The 15641-nt window shown below is 44.9% G+C and overlaps 12 non-coding genes across 12 annotated transcripts; all 12 read right to left on the reverse strand.

Annotated features, from left to right (window-relative positions):
- Nucleotides 1-434: 434 nt before the first annotated feature.
- On the reverse strand, nucleotides 435-625 carry LOC141222590 (U2 spliceosomal RNA). Its single transcript, XR_012290353.1, has one exon. It is a non-coding gene; the product is annotated as a U2 spliceosomal RNA (small nuclear RNA).
- A 1118-nt stretch (nucleotides 626-1743) lies between these two features.
- Nucleotides 1744-1934, reverse strand: LOC141222601 (U2 spliceosomal RNA). Its single transcript, XR_012290364.1, has one exon. It is a non-coding gene; the product is annotated as a U2 spliceosomal RNA (small nuclear RNA).
- Nucleotides 1935-3052: 1118 nt separating this feature from the next.
- Nucleotides 3053-3243, reverse strand: LOC141222612 (U2 spliceosomal RNA). Its single transcript, XR_012290375.1, has one exon. It is a non-coding gene; the product is annotated as a U2 spliceosomal RNA (small nuclear RNA).
- A 1118-nt stretch (nucleotides 3244-4361) lies between these two features.
- On the reverse strand, nucleotides 4362-4552 carry LOC141222624 (U2 spliceosomal RNA). The gene has a single exon (XR_012290386.1). It is a non-coding gene; the product is annotated as a U2 spliceosomal RNA (small nuclear RNA).
- A 1112-nt stretch (nucleotides 4553-5664) lies between these two features.
- On the reverse strand, nucleotides 5665-5855 carry LOC141222635 (U2 spliceosomal RNA). Its single transcript, XR_012290397.1, has one exon. It is a non-coding gene; the product is annotated as a U2 spliceosomal RNA (small nuclear RNA).
- Nucleotides 5856-6973: 1118 nt separating this feature from the next.
- Nucleotides 6974-7164, reverse strand: LOC141222647 (U2 spliceosomal RNA). The gene has a single exon (XR_012290408.1). It is a non-coding gene; the product is annotated as a U2 spliceosomal RNA (small nuclear RNA).
- A 1112-nt stretch (nucleotides 7165-8276) lies between these two features.
- On the reverse strand, nucleotides 8277-8467 carry LOC141222659 (U2 spliceosomal RNA). The gene has a single exon (XR_012290419.1). It is a non-coding gene; the product is annotated as a U2 spliceosomal RNA (small nuclear RNA).
- A 1118-nt stretch (nucleotides 8468-9585) lies between these two features.
- On the reverse strand, nucleotides 9586-9776 carry LOC141222670 (U2 spliceosomal RNA). Its single transcript, XR_012290430.1, has one exon. It is a non-coding gene; the product is annotated as a U2 spliceosomal RNA (small nuclear RNA).
- Nucleotides 9777-10894: 1118 nt separating this feature from the next.
- Nucleotides 10895-11085, reverse strand: LOC141222681 (U2 spliceosomal RNA). The gene has a single exon (XR_012290441.1). It is a non-coding gene; the product is annotated as a U2 spliceosomal RNA (small nuclear RNA).
- A 1115-nt stretch (nucleotides 11086-12200) lies between these two features.
- On the reverse strand, nucleotides 12201-12391 carry LOC141222693 (U2 spliceosomal RNA). The gene has a single exon (XR_012290452.1). It is a non-coding gene; the product is annotated as a U2 spliceosomal RNA (small nuclear RNA).
- A 1118-nt stretch (nucleotides 12392-13509) lies between these two features.
- LOC141222706 (U2 spliceosomal RNA) lies at nucleotides 13510-13700 on the reverse strand. Its single transcript, XR_012290464.1, has one exon. It is a non-coding gene; the product is annotated as a U2 spliceosomal RNA (small nuclear RNA).
- Nucleotides 13701-14818: 1118 nt separating this feature from the next.
- LOC141222718 (U2 spliceosomal RNA) lies at nucleotides 14819-15009 on the reverse strand. Its single transcript, XR_012290475.1, has one exon. It is a non-coding gene; the product is annotated as a U2 spliceosomal RNA (small nuclear RNA).
- Between the last annotated feature and the right edge of the window lie 632 nt (nucleotides 15010-15641).

A 15641-nucleotide genomic window follows, 5' to 3' on the forward strand; every position in this document is an offset into this window, starting at 1 on the left:
ACCAGCGCACATACCTGTTAGCTCAGGTGAGTTTAAAAGGCTGCTGTTGATAACAAGGGCATTTGCTAAATAGATGGTGTGTGTGCAACAATATACTGAAAGGTCAATTATATTGTGCAGCTTATCTCACCACCTGTAGTTATTTAGGTGAAAGCTCCAAAATGCTTGCCTAATATGTCTGTTTATCCAAAAGGAAGTAAAAAGGGAGAGCTAGAAAGATAGCATTTCATTACATTACATGGCAATGCAATGCACAGTTGCTGAAGTTGAACCAAAATGAGCTTGTAATCTGGCTTCTGCAACTTTGAACATGAAAAATCCAATGAGGAGAAGAAAAGCAAAGCCAAAGAGTCCATCCCAAAATCCGACAAACAAGCAAAATGAACAAAAAACATTGAATTCAATTCTTTCTGATTTTAGAAACTGCATTAAAGAAGGGGTGCACCGGTCCTGGAGATACTGCAATACCAGGTCAATGCGTGGAGTGGACAGAGCAAGCTCTTTTTCCATCTCCCTGTTCTAAAAATCCATTTAATATATGGTCCCCAGATAGGGGACGTATCAGATATTAAACTGATAAGAACAGATACTACACTTGATCTTAGCCAAAAGGCCGAGAAGCGATAACCAGAATTGGTTTCAAACTACGGAGCCACCCAAGGATCCTGAAAAGTCCATTTGTGGAGATGAGCTCCTGGACTCCCGTTAAGAAGACATGTTGTCAACCTCTAGATCCCTTACATGCCTGCACTTTTCGGCTTGCTGCTGCTGCAATCCACGCGTTTTAGATCTGCATAACTCCACCTCTTTAAACACAGCACCTTCACCCCCTGCTGTTCCCACCCGCCTCAACACCGTTGGAAGGGAGGAGAACCAATTAAGGCGGGGGATGGGGTGGAACGAGCAGCTGTCTACCCTTAGCAGCAGGGCTGCTGATTACATACCTCTCCTGCTGCTGCTGCTGCTGCTGGCTGTCCAGCAGCAGACTGAAGGTGGCTGCTGCTGTGCACAGGTATATAAAGGCTCAGAGCCTATTATGACACGCGCAGCCAGCGTTCCATTGCCACATTCCATCTACTGCAGGCAGGATACCTGGCTGGCTGAATGTCGCTGAGAAGCTCACAGAGACCGCCATAAGCAACAGTTTAACAGAATGCCACAGACTAATCAACCAAACTTTTGGGGTTGGGTTCTCTTTTATAGTCTGCAGGCATTAAATGAAAGAAGTCAGTGTTCCAGCAGAGGGAGACAACGTTTCAGAAAAGGCATTGTAGCAAACCAAAAAAGAAATTTTAAGCGCAGCAGAGTAACCAGCGCACATACCTGTTAGCTCAGGTGAGTTTAAAAGGCTGCTGTTGATAACAAGGGCATTTGCTAAATAGATGGTGTGTGTGCAACAATATACTGAAAGGTCAATTATATTGTGCAGCTTATCTCACCACCTGTAGTTATTTAGGTGAAAGCTCCAAAATGCTTGCCTAATATGTCTGTTTATCCAAAAGGAAGTAAAAAGGGAGAGCTAGAAAGATAGCATTTCATTACATTACATGGCAATGCAATGCACAGTTGCTGAAGTTGAACCAAAATGAGCTTGTAATCTGGCTTCTGCAACTTTGAACATGAAAAATCCAATGAGGAGAAGAAAAGCAAAGCCAAAGAGTCCATCCCAAAATCCGACAAACAAGCAAAATGAACAAAAAACATTGAATTCAATTCTTTCTGATTTTAGAAACTGCATTAAAGAAGGGGTGCACCGGTCCTGGAGATACTGCAATACCAGGTCAATGCGTGGAGTGGACAGAGCAAGCTCTTTTTCCATCTCCCTGTTCTAAAAATCCATTTAATATATGGTCCCCAGATAGGGGACGTATCAGATATTAAACTGATAAGAACAGATACTACACTTGATCTTAGCCAAAAGGCCGAGAAGCGATAACCAGAATTGGTTTCAAACTACGGAGCCACCCAAGGATCCTGAAAAGTCCATTTGTGGAGATGAGCTCCTGGACTCCCGTTAAGAAGACATGTTGTCAACCTCTAGATCCCTTACATGCCTGCACTTTTCGGCTTGCTGCTGCTGCAATCCACGCGTTTTAGATCTGCATAACTCCACCTCTTTAAACACAGCACCTTCACCCCCTGCTGTTCCCACCCGCCTCAACACCGTTGGAAGGGAGGAGAACCAATTAAGGTGGGGGGTGGGGTGGAACGAGCAGCTGTCTACCCTTAGCAGGAGGGCTGCTGATTACATACCTCTCCTGCTGCTGCTGCTGCTGCTGGCTGTCCAGCAGCAGACTGAAGGTGGCTGCTGCTGTGCACAGGTATATAAAGGCTCAGAGCCTATTATGACACGCGCAGCCAGCGTTCCATTGCCACATTCCATCTACTGCAGGCAGGATACCTGGCTGGCTGAATGTCGCTGAGAAGCTCACAGAGACCGCCATAAGCAACAGTTTAACAGAATGCCACAGACTAATCAACCAAACTTTTTGGGTTGGGTTCTCTTTTATAGTCTGCAGGCATTAAATGAAAGAAGTCAGTGTTCCAGCAGAGGGAGACAACGTTTCAGAAAAGGCATTGTAGCAAACCAAAAAAGAAATTTTAAGCGCAGCAGAGTAACCAGCGCACATACCTGTTAGCTCAGGTGAGTTTAAAAGGCTGCTGTTGATAACAAGGGCATTTGCTAAATAGATGGTGTGTGTGCAACAATATACTGAAAGGTCAATTACATTGTGCAGCTTATCTCACCACCTGTAGTTATTTAGGTGAAAGCTCCAAAATGCTTGCCTAATATGTCTGTTTATCCAAAAGGAAGTAAAAAGGGAGAGCTAGAAAGATAGCATTTCATTACATTACATGGCAATGCAATGCACAGTTGCTGAAGTTGAACCAAAATGAGCTTGTAATCTGGCTTCTGCAACTTTGAACATGAAAAATCCAATGAGGAGAAGAAAAGCAAAGCCAAATAGTCCATCCCAAAATCCGACAAACAAGCAAAATGAACAAAAAACATTGAATTCAATTCTATCTGATTTTAGAAACTGCATTAAAGAAGGGGTGCACCGGTCCTGGAGATACTGCAATACCAGGTCAATGCGTGGAGTGGACAGAGCAAGCTCTTTTTCCATCTCCCTGTTCTAAAAATCCATTTAATATATGGTCCCCAGATAGGGGACGTATCAGATATTAAACTGATAAGAACAGATACTACACTTGATCTTAGCCAAAAGGCCGAGAAGCGATAACCAGAATTGGTTTCAAACTACGGAGCCACCCAAGGATCCTGAAAAGTCCATTTGTGGAGATGAGCTCCTGGACTCCCGTTAAGAAGACATGTTGTCAACCTCTAGATCCCTTACATGCCTGCACTTTTCGGCTTGCTGCTGCTGCAATCCACGCGTTTTAGATCTGCATAACTCCACCTCTTTAAACACAGCACCTTCACCCCCTGCTGTTCCTACCTGCCTCAACACCGTTGGAAGGGAGGAGAACCAATTAAGGCGGGGGGTGGGGTGGAACGAGCAGCTGTCTACCCTTAGCAGGAGGGCTGCTGATTACATACCTCTCCTGCTGCTGCTGCTGCTGCTGGCTGTCCAGCAGCAGACTGAAGGTGGCTGCTGCTGTGCACAGGTATATAAAGGCTCAGAGCCTATTATGACACGCAAAGCCAGCGTTCCATTGCCACATTCCATCTACTGCAGGCAGGATACCTGGCTGGCTGAATGTCGCTGAGAAGCTCACAGAGACCGCCATAAGCAACAGTTTAACAGAATGCCACAGACTAATCAACCAAACTTTTTGGGTTGGGTTCTCTTTTATAGTCTGCAGGCATTAAATGAAAGAAGTCAGTGTTCCAGCAGAGGGAGACAACGTTTCAGAAAAGGCATTGTAGCAAACCAAAAAAGAAATTTTAAGCGCAGCAGAGTAACCAGCGCACATACCTGTTAGCTCAGGTGAGTTTAAAAGGCTGCTGTTGATAACAAGGGCATTTGCTAAATAGATGGTGTGTGTGCAACAATATACTGAAAGGTCAATTATATTGTGCAGCTTATCTCACCACCTGTAGTTATTTAGGTGAAAGCTCCAAAATGCTTGCCTAATATGTCTGTTTATCCAAAAGGAAGTAAAAAGGGAGAGCTAGAAAGATAGCATTTCATTACATTACATGGCAATGCAATGCACAGTTGCTGAAGTTGAACCAAAATGAGCTTGTAATCTGGCTTCTGCAACTTTGAACATGAAAAATCCAATGAGGAGAAGAAAAGCAAAGCCAAAGAGTCCATCCCAAAATCCGACAAACAAGCAAAATGAACAAAAAACATTGAATTCAATTCTTTCTGATTTTAGAAACTGCATTAAAGAAGGGGTGCACCGGTCCTGGAGATACTGCAATACCAGGTCAATGCGTGGAGTGGACAGAGCAAGCTCTTTTTCCATCTCCCTGTTCTAAAAATCCATTTAATATATGGTCCCCAGATAGGGGACGTATCAGATATTAAACTGATAAGAACAGATACTACACTTGATCTTAGCCAAAAGGCCGAGAAGCGATAACCAGAATTGGTTTCAAACTACGGAGCCACCCAAGGATCCTGAAAAGTCCATTTGTGGAGATGAGCTCCTGGACTCCCGTTAAGAAGACATGTTGTCAACCTCTAGATCCCTTACATGCCTGCACTTTTCGGCTTGCTGCTGCTGCAATCCACGCGTTTTAGATCTGCATAACTCCACCTCTTTAAACACAGCACCTTCACCCCCTGCTGTTCCTACCTGCCTCAACACCGTTGGAAGGGAGGAGAACCAATTAAGGCGGGGGGTGGGGTGGAACGAGCAGCTGTCTACCCTTAGCAGGAGGGCTGCTGATTACATACCTCTCCTGCTGCTGCTGCTGGCTGTCCAGCAGCAGACTGAAGGTGGCTGCTGCTGTGCACAGGTATATAAAGGCTCAGAGCCTATTATGACACGCGCAGCCAGCGTTCCATTGCCACATTCCATCTACTGCAGGCAGGATACCTGGCTGGCTGAATGTCGCTGAGAAGCTCACAGAGACCGCCATAAGCAACAGTTTAACAGAATGCCACAGACTAATCAACCAAACTTTTTGGGTTGGGTTCTCTTTTATAGTCTGCAGTCATTAAATGAAAGAAGTCAGTGTTCCAGCAGAGGGAGACAACGTTTCAGAAAAGGCATTGTAGCAAACCAAAAAAGAAATTTTAAGCGCAGCAGAGTAACCAGCGCACATACCTGTTAGCTCAGGTGAGTTTAAAAGGCTGCTGTTGATAACAAGGGCATTTGCTAAATAGATGGTGTGTGTGCAACAATATACTGAAAGGTCAATTATATTGTGCAGCTTATCTCACCACCTGTAGTTATTTAGGTGAAAGCTCCAAAATGCTTGCCTAATATGTCTGTTTATCCAAAAGGAAGTAAAAAGGGAGAGCTAGAAAGATAGCATTTCATTACATTACATGGCAATGCAATGCACAGTTGCTGAAGTTGAACCAAAATGAGCTTGTAATCTGGCTTCTGCAACTTTGAACATGAAAAATCCAATGAGGAGAAGAAAAGCAAAGCCAAAGAGTCCATCCCAAAATCCGACAAACAAGCAAAATGAACAAAAAACATTGAATTCAATTCTTTCTGATTTTAGAAACTGCATTAAAGAAGGGGTGCACCGGTCCTGGAGATACTGCAATACCAGGTCAATGCGTGGAGTGGACAGAGCAAGCTCTTTTTCCATCTCCCTGTTCTAAAAATCCATTTAATATATGGTCCCCAGATAGGGGACGTATCAGATATTAAACTGATAAGAACAGATACTACACTTGATCTTAGCCAAAAGGCCGAGAAGCGATAACCAGAATTGGTTTCAAACTACGGAGCCACCCAAGGATCCTGAAAAGTCCATTTGTGGAGATGAGCTCCTGGACTCCCGTTAACAAGACATGTTGTCAACCTCTAGATCCCTTACATGCCTGCACTTTTCGGCTTGCTGCTGCTGCAATCCACGCGTTTTAGATCTGCATAACTCCACCTCTTTAAACACAGCACCTTCACCCCCTGCTGTTCCCACCCGCCTCAACACCGTTGGAAGGGAGGAGAACCAATTAAGGCGGGGGGTGGGGTGGAACGAGCAGCTGTCTACCCTTAGCAGGAGGGCTGCTGATTACATACCTCTCCTGCTGCTGCTGCTGCTGCTGGCTGTCCAGCAGCAGACTGAAGGTGGCTGCTGCTGTGCACAGGTATTTAAAGGCTCAGAGCCTATTATGACACGCGCAGCCAGCGTTCCATTGCCACATTCCATCTACTGCAGGCAGGATACCTGGCTGGCTGAATGTCGCTGAGAAGCTCACAGAGACCGCCATAAGCAACAGTTTAACAGAATGCCACAGACTAATCAACCAAACTTTTTGGGTTGGGTTCTCTTTTATAGTCTGCAGGCATTAAATGAAAGAAGTCAGTGTTCCAGCAGAGGGAGACAACGTTTCAGAAAAGGCATTGTAGCAAACCAAAAAAGAAATTTTAAGCGCAGCAGAGTAACCAGCGCACATACCTGTTAGCTCAGGTGAGTTTAAAAGGCTGCTGTTGATAACAAGGGCATTTGCTAAATAGATGGTGTGTGTGCAACAATATACTGAAAGGTCAATTATATTGTGCAGCTTATCTCACCACCTGTAGTTATTTAGGTGAAAGCTCCAAAATGCTTGCCTAATATGTCTGTTTATCCAAAAGGAAGTAAAAAGGGAGAGCTAGAAAGATAGCATTTCATTACATTACATGGCAATGCAATGCACAGTTGCTGAAGTTGAACCAAAATGAGCTTGTAATCTGGCTTCTGCAACTTTGAACATGAAAAATCCAATGAGGAGAAGAAAAGCAAAGCCAAAGAGTCCATCCCAAAATCCGACAAACAAGCAAAATGAACAAAAAACATTAAATTCAATTCTTTCTGATTTTAGAAACTGCATTAAAGAAGGGGTGCACCGGTCCTGGAGATACTGCAATACCAGGTCAATGCGTGGAGTGGACAGAGCAAGCTCTTTTTCCATCTCCCTGTTCTAAAAATCCATTTAATATATGGTCCCCAGATAGGGGACGTATCAGATATTAAACTGATAAGAACAGATACTACACTTGATCTTAGCCAAAAGGCCGAGAAGCGATAACCAGAATTGGTTTCAAACTACGGAGCCACCCAAGGATCCTGAAAAGTCCATTTGTGGAGATGAGCTCCTGGACTCCCGTTAAGAAGACATGTTGTCAACCTCTAGATCCCTTACATGCCTGCACTTTTCGGCTTGCTGCTGCTGCAATCCACGCGTTTTAGATCTGCATAACTCCACCTCTTTAAACACAGCACCTTCACCCCCTGCTGTTCCCACCCGCCTCAACACCGTTGGAAGGGAGGAGAACCAATTAAGGCGGGGGGTGGGGTGGAACGAGCAGCTGTCTACCCTTAGCAGGAGGGCTGCTGATTACATACCTCTCCTGCTGCTGCTGCTGGCTGTCCAGCAGCAGACTGAAGGTGGCTGCTGCTGTGCACAGGTATATAAAGGCTCAGAGCCTATTATGACACGCGCAGCCAGCGTTCCATTGCCACATTCCATCTACTGCAGGCAGGATACCTGGCTGGCTGAATGTCGCTGAGAAGCTCACAGAGACCGCCATAAGCAACAGTTTAACAGAATGCCACAGACTAATCAACCAAACTTTTTGGGTTGGGTTCTCTTTTATAGTCTGCAGGCATTAAATGAAAGAAGTCAGTGTTCCAGCAGAGGGAGACAACGTTTCAGAAAAGGCATTGTAGCAAACCAAAAAAGAAATTTTAAGCGCAGCAGAGTAACCAGCGCACATACCTGTTAGCTCAGGTGAGTTTAAAAGGCTGCTGTTGATAACAAGGGCATTTGCTAAATAGATGGTGTGTGTGCAACAATATACTGAAAGGTCAATTATATTGTGCAGCTTATCTCACCACCTGTAGTTATTTAGGTGAAAGCTCCAAAATGCTTGCCTAATATGTCTGTTTATCCAAAAGGAAGTAAAAAGGGAGAGCTAGAAAGATAGCATTTCATTACATTACATGGCAATGCAATGCACAGTTGCTGAAGTTGAACCAAAATGAGCTTGTCATCTGGCTTCTGCAACTTTGAACATGAAAAATCCAATGAGGAGAAGAAAAGCAAAGCCAAAGAGTCCATCCCAAAATCCGACAAACAAGCAAAATGAACAAAAAACATTGAATTCAATTCTTTCTGATTTTAGAAACTGCATTAAAGAAGGGGTGCACCGGTCCTGGAGATACTGCAATACCAGGTCAATGCGTGGAGTGGACAGAGCAAGCTCTTTTTCCATCTCCCTGTTCTAAAAATCCATTTAATATATGGTCCCCAGATAGGGGACGTATCAGATATTAAACTGATAAGAACAGATACTACACTTGATCTTAGCCAAAAGGCCGAGAAGCGATAACCAGAATTGGTTTCAAACTACGGAGCCACCCAAGGATCCTGAAAAGTCCATTTGTGGAGATGAGCTCCTGGACTCCCGTTAAGAAGACATGTTGTCAACCTCTAGATCCCTTACATGCTTGCACTTTTCGGCTTGCTGCTGCTGCAATCCACGCGTTTTAGATCTGCATAACTCCACCTCTTTAAACACAGCACCTTCACCCCCTGCTGTTCCCACCCGCCTCAACACCGTTGGAAGGGAGGAGAACCAATTAAGGCGGGGGGTGGGGTGGAACGAGCAGCTGTCTACCCTTAGCAGGAGGGCTGCTGATTACATACCTCTCCTGCTGCTGCTGCTGCTGCTGGCTGTCCAGCAGCAGACTGAAGGTGGCTGCTGCTGTGCACAGGTATATAAAGGCTCAGAGCCTATTATGACACGCGCAGCCAGCGTTCCATTGCCACATTCCATCTACTGCAGGCAGGATACCTGGCTGGCTGAATGTCGCTGAGAAGCTCACAGAGACCGCCATAAGCAACAGTTTAACAGAATGCCACAGACTAATCAACCAAACTTTTTGGGTTGGGTTCTCTTTTATAGTCTGCAGGCATTAAATGAAAGAAGTCAGTGTTCCAGCAGAGGGAGACAACGTTTCAGAAAAGGCATTGTAGCAAACCAAAAAAGAAATTTTAAGCGCAGCAGAGTAACCAGCGCACATACCTGTTAGCTCAGGTGAGTTTAAAAGGCTGCTGTTGATAACAAGGGCATTTGCTAAATAGATGGTGTGTGTGCAACAATATACTGAAAGGTCAATTATATTGTGCAGCTTATCTCACCACCTGTAGTTATTTAGGTGAAAGCTCCAAAATGCTTGCCTAATATGTCTGTTTATCCAAAAGGAAGTAAAAAGGGAGAGCTAGAAAGATAGCATTTCATTACATTACATGGCAATGCAATGCACAGTTGCTGAAGTTGAACCAAAATGAGCTTGTAATCTGGCTTCTGCAACTTTGAACATGAAAAATCCAATGAGGAGAAGAAAAGCAAAGCCAAAGAGTCCATCCCAAAATCCGACAAACAAGCAAAATGAACAAAAAACATTGAATTCAATTCTTTCTGATTTTAGAAACTGCATTAAAGAAGGGGTGCACCGGTCCTGGAGATACTGCAATACCAGGTCAATGCGTGGAGTGGACAGAGCAAGCTCTTTTTCCATCTCCCTGTTCTAAAAATCCATTTAATATATGGTCCCCAGATAGGGGACGTATCAGATATTAAACTGATAAGAACAGATACTACACTTGATCTTAGCCAAAAGGCCGAGAAGCGATAACCAGAATTGGTTTCAAACTACGGAGCCACCCAAGGATCCTGAAAAGTCCATTTGTGGAGATGAGCTCCTGGACTCCCGTTAAGAAGACATGTTGTCAACCTCTAGATCCCTTACATGCCTGCACTTTTCGGCTTGCTGCTGCTGCAATCCACGCGTTTTAGATCTGCATAACTCCACCTCTTTAAACACAGCACCTTCACCCCCTGCTGTTCCCACCCGCCTCAACACCGTTGGAAGGGAGGAGAACCAATTAAGGCGGGGGGTGGGGTGGAACGAGCAGCTGTCTACCCTTAGCAGGAGGGCTGCTGATTACATACCTCTCCTGCTGCTGCTGCTGCTGCTGGCTGTCCAGCAGCAGACTGAAGGTGGCTGCTGCTGTGCACAGGTATATAAAGGCTCAGAGCCTATTATGACACGCGCAGCCAGCGTTCCATTGCCACATTCCATCTACTGCAGGCAGGATACCTGGCTGGCTGAATGTCGCTGAGAAGCTCACAGAGACCGCCATAAGCAACAGTTTAACAGAATGCCACAGACTAATCAACCAAACTTTTTGGGTTGGGTTCTCTTTTATAGTCTGCAGGCATTAAATGAAAGAAGTCAGTGTTCCAGCAGAGGGAGACAACGTTTCAGAAAAGGCATTGTAGCAAACCAAAAAAGAAATTTTAAGCGCAGCAGAGTAACCAGCGCACATACCTGTTAGCTCAGGTGAGTTTAAAAGGCTGCTGTTGATAACAAGGGCATTTGCTAAATAGATGGTGTGTGTGCAACAATATACTGAAAGGTCAATTATATTGTGCAGCTTATCTCACCACCTGTAGTTATTTAGGTGAAAGCTCCAAAATGCTTGCCTAATATGTCTGTTTATCCAAAAGGAAGTAAAAAGGGAGAGCTAGAAAGATAGCATTTCATTACATTACATGGCAATGCAATGCACAGTTGCTGAAGTTGAACCAAAATGAGCTTGTCATCTGGCTTCTGCAACTTTGAACATGAAAAATCCAATGAGGAGAAGAAAAGCAAAGCCAAAGAGTCCATCCCAAAATCCGACAAACAAGCAAAATGAACAAAAAACATTGAATTCAATTCTTTCTGATTTTAGAAACTGCATTAAAGAAGGGGTGCACCGGTCCTGGAGATACTGCAATACCAGGTCAATGCGTGGAGTGGACAGAGCAAGCTCTTTTTCCATCTCCCTGTTCTAAAAATCCATTTAATATATGGTCCCCAGATAGGGGACGTATCAGATATTAAACTGATAAGAACAGATACTACACTTGATCTTAGCCAAAAGGCCGAGAAGCGATAACCAGAATTGGTTTCAAACTACGGAGCCACCCAAGGATACTGAAAAGTCCATTTGTGGAGATGAGCTCCTGGACTCCCGTTAAGAAGACATGTTGTCAACCTCTAGATCCCTTACATGCCTGCACTTTTCGGCTTGCTGCTGCTGCAATCCACGCGTTTTAGATCTGCATAACTCCACCTCTTTAAACACAGCACCTTCACCCCCTGCTGTTCCCACCCGCCTCAACACCGTTGGAAGGGAGGAGAACCAATTAAGGCGGGGGGTGGGGTGGAACGAGCAGCTGTCTACCCTTAGCAGGAGGGCTGCTGATTACATACCTCTCCTGCTGCTGCTGCTGCTGGCTGTCCAGCAGCAGACTGAAGGTGGCTGCTGCTGTGCACAGGTATATAAAGGCTCAGAGCCTATTATGACACGCGCAGCCAGCGTTCCATTGCCACATTCCATCTACTGCAGGCAGGATACCTGGCTGGCTGAATGTCGCTGAGAAGCTCACAGAGACCGCCATAAGCAACAGTTTAACAGAATGCCACAGACTAATCAACCAAACTTTTTGGGTTGGGTTCTCTTTTATAGTCTGCAGGCATTAAATGAAAGAAGTCAGTGTTCCAGCAGAGGGAGACAACGTTTCAGAAAAGGCATTGTAGCAAACCAAAAAAGAAATTTTAAGCGCAGCAGAGTAACCAGCGCACATACCTGTTAGCTCAGGTGAGTTTAAAAGGCTGCTGTTGATAACAAGGGCATTTGCTAAATAGATGGTGTGTGTGCAACAATATACTGAAAGGTCAATTATATTGTGCAGCTTATCTCACCACCTGTAGTTATTTAGGTGAAAGCTCCAAAATGCTTGCCTAATATGTCTGTTTATCCAAAAGGAAGTAAAAAGGGAGAGCTAGAAAGATAGCATTTCATTACATTACATGGCAATGCAATGCACAGTTGCTGAAGTTGAACCAAAATGAGCTTGTAATCTGGCTTCTGCAACTTTGAACATGAAAAATCCAATGAGGAGAAGAAAAGCAAAGCCAAAGAGTCCATCCCAAAATCCGACAAACAAGCAAAATGAACAAAAAACATTGAATTCAATTCTTTCTGATTTTAGAAACTGCATTAAAGAAGGGGTGCACCGGTCCTGGAGATACTGCAATACCAGGTCAATGCGTGGAGTGGACAGAGCAAGCTCTTTTTCCATCTCCCTGTTCTAAAAATCCATTTAATATATGGTCCCCAGATAGGGGACGTATCAGATATTAAACTGATAAGAACAGATACTACACTTGATCTTAGCCAAAAGGCCGAGAAGCGATAACCAGAATTGGTTTCAAACTACGGAGCCACCCAAGGATCCTGAAAAGTCCATTTGTGGAGATGAGCTCCTGGACTCCCGTTAAGAAGACATGTTGTCAACCTCTAGATCCCTTACATGCTTGCACTTTTCGGCTTGCTGCTGCTGCAATCCACGCGTTTTAGATCTGCATAACTCCACCTCTTTAAACACAGCACCTTCACCCCCTGCTGTTCCCACCCGCCTCAACACCGTTGGAAGGGAGGAGAACCAATTAAGGCGGGGGGTGGGGTGGAACGAGCAGCTGTCTACCCTTAGCAGGAGGGCTGCTGATTACATACCTCTCCTGCTGCTGCTGCTGCTGCTGGCTGTCCAGCAGCAGACTGAAGGTGGCTGCTGCTGTGCACAGGTATATAAAGGCTCAGAGCCTATTATGACACGCGCAGCCAGCGTTCCATTGCCACATTCCATCTACTGCAGGCAGGATACCTGGCTGGCTGAATGTCGCTGAGAAGCTCACAGAGACCGCCATAAGCAACAGTTTAACAGAATGCCACAGACTAATCAACCAAACTTTTTGGGTTGGGTTCTCTTTTATAGTCTGCAGGCATTAAATGAAAGAAGTCAGTGTTCCAGCAGAGGGAGACAACGTTTCAGAAAAGGCATTGTAGCAAACCAAAAAAGAAATTTTAAGCGCAGCAGAGTAACCAGCGCACATACCTGTTAGCTCAGGTGAGTTTAAAAGGCTGCTGTTGATAACAAGGGCATTTGCTAAATAGATGGTGTGTGTGCAACAATATACTGAAAGGTCAATTATATTGTGCAGCTTATCTCACCACCTGTAGTTATTTAGGTGAAAGCTCCAAAATGCTTGCCTAATATGTCTGTTTATCCAAAAGGAAGTAAAAAGGGAGAGCTAGAAAGATAGCATTTCATTACATTACATGGCAATGCAATGCACAGTTGCTGAAGTTGAACCAAAATGAGCTTGTAATCTGGCTTCTGCAACTTTGAACATGAAAAATCCAATGAGGAGAAGAAAAGCAAAGCCAAAGAGTCCATCCCAAAATCCGACAAACAAGCAAAATGAACAAAAAACATTGAATTCAATTCTTTCTGATTTTAGAAACTGCATTAAAGAAGGGGTGCACCGGTCCTGGAGATACTGCAATACCAGGTCAATGCGTGGAGTGGACAGAGCAAGCTCTTTTTCCATCTCCCTGTTCTAAAAATCCATTTAATATATGGTCCCCAGATAGGGGACGTATCAGATATTAAACTGATAAGAACAGATACTACACTTGATCTTAGCCAAAAGGCCGAGAAGCGATAACCAGAATTGGTTTCAAACTACGGAGCCACCCAAGGATCCTGAAAAGTCCATTTGTGGAGATGAGCTCCTGGACTCCCGTTAAGAAGACATGTTGTCAACCTCTAGATCCCTTACATGCCTGCACTTTTCGGCTTGCTGCTGCTGCAATCCACGCGTTTTAGATCTGCATAACTCCACCTCTTTAAACACAGCACCTTCACCCCCTGCTGTTCCCACCCGCCTCAACACCGTTGGAAGGGAGGAGAACCAATTAAGGCGGGGGGTGGGGTGGAACGAGCAGCTGTCTACCCTTAGCAGGAGGGCTGCTGATTACATACCTCTCCTGCTGCTGCTGCTGCTGCTGGCTGTCCAGCAGCAGACTGAAGGTGGCTGCTGCTGTGCACAGGTATATAAAGGCTCAGAGCCTATTATGACACGCGCAGCCAGCGTTCCATTGCCACATTCCATCTACTGCAGGCAGGATACCTGGCTGGCTGAATGTCGCTGAGAAGCTCACAGAGACCGCCATAAGCAACAGTTTAACAGAATGCCACAGACTAATCAACCAAACTTTTTGGGTTGGGTTCTCTTTTATAGTCTGCAGGCATTAAATGAAAGAAGTCAGTGTTCCAGCAGAGGGAGACAACGTTTCAGAAAAGGCATTGTAGCAAACCAAAAAAGAAATTTTAAGCGCAGCAGAGTAACCAGCGCACATACCTGTTAGCTCAGGTGAGTTTAAAAGGCTGCTGTTGATAACAAGGGCATTTGCTAAATAGATGGTGTGTGTGCAACAATATACTGAAAGGTCAATTATATTGTGCAGCTTATCTCACCACCTGTAGTTATTTAGGTGAAAGCTCCAAAATGCTTGCCTAATATGTCTGTTTATCCAAAAGGAAGTAAAAAGGGAGAGCTAGAAAGATAGCATTTCATTACATTACATGGCAATGCAATGCACAGTTGCTGAAGTTGAACCAAAATGAGCTTGTCATCTGGCTTCTGCAACTTTGAACATGAAAAATCCAATGAGGAGAAGAAAAGCAAAGCCAAAGAGTCCATCCCAAAATCCGACAAACAAGCAAAATGAACAAAAAACATTGAATTCAATTCTTTCTGATTTTAGAAACTGCATTAAAGAAGGGGTGCACCGGTCCTGGAGATACTGCAATACCAGGTCAATGCGTGGAGTGGACAGAGCAAGCTCTTTTTCCATCTCCCTGTTCTAAAAATCCATTTAATATATGGTCCCCAGATAGGGGACGTATCAGATATTAAACTGATAAGAACAGATACTACACTTGATCTTAGCCAAAAGGCCGAGAAGCGATAACCAGAATTGGTTTCAAACTACGGAGCCACCCAAGGATACTGAAAAGTCCATTTGTGGAGATGAGCTCCTGGACTCCCGTTAAGAAGACATGTTGTCAACCTCTAGATCCCTTACATGCCTGCACTTTTCGGCTTGCTGCTGCTGCAATCCACGCGTTTTAGATCTGCATAACTCCACCTCTTTAAACACAGCACCTTCACCCCCTGCTGTTCCCACCCGCCTCAACACCGTTGGAAGGGAGGAGAACCAATTAAGGCGGGGGGTGGGGTGGAACGAGCAGCTGTCTACCCTTAGCAGGAGGGCTGCTGATTACATACCTCTCCTGCTGCTGCTGCTGCTGGCTGTCCAGCAGCAGACTGAAGGTGGCTGCTGCTGTGCACAGGTATATAAAGGCTCAGAGCCTATTATGACACGCGCAGCCAGCGTTCCATTGCCACATTCCATCTACTGCAGGCAGGATACCTGGCTGGCTGAATGTCGCTGAGAAGCTCACAGAGACCGCCATAAGCAACAGTTTAACAGAATGCCACAGACTAATCAACCAAACTTTTTGGGTTGGGTTCTCTTTTATAGTCTGCAGGCATTAAATGAAAGAAGTCAGTGTTCCAGCAGAGGGAGACAACGTTTCAG

Source organism: Phyllobates terribilis, unplaced genomic scaffold (assembly GCF_046119375.1).
Source record: "Phyllobates terribilis strain yellow unplaced genomic scaffold, ASM4611937v1 Scaffold_361__1_contigs__length_1927384, whole genome shotgun sequence".
Lineage (NCBI taxonomy): Eukaryota > Metazoa > Chordata > Amphibia > Anura > Dendrobatidae > Phyllobates > Phyllobates terribilis.